Below are 2221 nucleotides of genomic sequence, written 5' to 3'. Positions count from 1 at the left end.
TATATTAAATTATATTAATTATATTATATTAATTATATTATATTATATTATATTATTATATTATATTATATAGCACCGGTTGCACCGCCCTAAGGACGCCCAGGTTTATTTGACTTCTTCAAAAGAACTGCAACTTCACAGTTCGCTCACTAGGTGGTGGGAAAGTCCACTAAAAGCTTGCTGGTCCGTTTTCTGTTCCACGGCAACTTTCGCTCTTTGGACAGGCGTGAAAGATGCGCGTTTAGGACCCTGAGGCGTGTTATTTTAACGCTCGATGTGCATCAGACCATCACGCCTGTGTGAAATCAGTCACAGCGTTATTACAGCCTGATACGGAACTTCACAGTCACTCTCTGAGTGAGCAAACAGCAGCCGACACAATGAGAGAACTACATTTCAAGGATAATTTTTGGGTAAGGTTTTCTTATTTTGAGGTGCATACAGTCAATGATTAGTGAAAAATAGTGGGCGTACTGTTGATTTGTATAATACAAAATGATAACCAACATGCTCTGATTTGGTGTAAGTTTAACAAATAGTTAAACCTTTTATTTTGAGCTCGTCTGTCACATATCGAAACAGGGCTGATTTCCTTTAAGGGAAGTTTGGTCAGCACATACTGAATAGCCAGGTCCAACAACAACCTAAATAGTTACTTTATTATAAAATAATATATTATAAATAAAAAAGCTTATCTCAATGTGCTGAATTATGTCTTCATGTTATTTGACTATTGGCCATGGCAGCCTGAGAACTTTGAGACCTTATTAGGCAAAGTAGGCAATAAGGTGCAATTTGGTTTTGTTTTCTTAGCTTTTATTTTGGGAGATATTTCATGTTGACTGTGGCTTTGGGTATGATGCTATGTCTGCCCCTAGACTTATAAATTACAGAGGCTGAGCTCTCATGGGTAATGACAGTCAACAGTCCAAACCACCATGTTTCTGAAGGCTACAATGAGGAATTGGTGATGCATGTGGCACTTTGTGGATTCCTGGCTTGCGCTTTCAGATTACGAAAAACCTGTGTGATTTTAACATTTGCCTGTGTTTTGTGTATTGCTTTTTCTATCTTATTCTTCAATTGTGATATCAGAACACGGATGTCACCAGCACAGCTGGATATGACGGCATCATCCAGCACTTGAATGACGGCAAGAGGACGTGCAAAGAAATCGAGGACTTCATGAAGGCCAGGTGAGATGTCAGAGTCACCACCTAGTTTGACACTTTCACCTCAAGCTCTTGATGGTTTCACAGCTATAAATTCATGTAAAACCTCCTTAGTGCATTCGTATATAACTGAAGTCTTTTTAAAAAAAAAAAAGAGAAATAATGCCTCATGACGAGCATTGTTGCAAGATTTCCTGTTATTGATGTGAAAATGATTTACGGTTATAATTTTTCCCATGTGCCACTGTTTCAAATCAACGAGTTACAGCAACAAATACTGGAAGTTAAAGTCAACATGAAATTAAAATGGACCATTTTACTTTCTTAAAGGGATAGTTTACCTGAAAATTAAACTTCTGTCATTATTTACTCACCCTCACAAGTTGTTCCTAACCTGTATGAGTTTTTTCTTCTGTTGAACATAAAGGAAGATATTTTGAAGAATGCTGGTAGCCAAACAGTTGATTTATTTTGAAAAAATAAAATAAATACTATAGAAGTTAATGGGGACCAGAAACTGATTGATTTCCAACATTCTTCTAAATAACATCTTTTGTGTTAATCAGAAGAAAGAAACTCATACAGGAATGGAACAACTTTAAGGTGAGTAAATAATTAATAAGTACAGTATTTTAATTTTTGGGTGAACTATCCCATTAATGCACGATTAAAAATATTTTAATAATGTTTTTTTACTTTAAAATTCTTAAACAAATGTGAATGCCCTGATTACAGTTGATTTATGATCTAATTTCTTAAAATCTTATAATCCTACCAGACTGGCAGGGATACTCAAACAAACAATAAGTGTCTTGATAGTATTGTAGAGTTATAGAAAAATTTTACAAAAACTATGAATGGTGTATTCAGAGTTGCCTCTGCATATTAAGCTGGGATGGAGAAAACACCAAAAAATGTGTGGAAATATTTCCTCAATATAGAAAGTGTGAAACAAAATCCCAATATTCAAGCCTTACACAATTAGTTTAATATTTGATTTAATAACGAATACATTTCAGGCATGCAAATTGACAGATTAACTCATTATG

The 2221-nt window shown here is 34.8% G+C and overlaps 1 pseudogene; it reads left to right on the top strand.

Annotated features, from left to right (window-relative positions):
* Nucleotides 1-165: 165 nt before the first annotated feature.
* LOC107713352 (proline-serine-threonine phosphatase-interacting protein 2-like) overlaps nucleotides 166-2221 on the top strand; it is a 12194-nt pseudogene continuing 10138 nt past the window's right edge.

This window comes from Sinocyclocheilus rhinocerous, unplaced genomic scaffold (assembly GCF_001515625.1).
Source record: "Sinocyclocheilus rhinocerous isolate Xijiao unplaced genomic scaffold, SAMN03320098_v1.1 scaffold688, whole genome shotgun sequence".
Classification (NCBI taxonomy): Eukaryota; Metazoa; Chordata; class Actinopteri; order Cypriniformes; family Cyprinidae; genus Sinocyclocheilus; species Sinocyclocheilus rhinocerous.
This window is presented reverse-complemented; position numbering and strand designations above follow the sequence as displayed.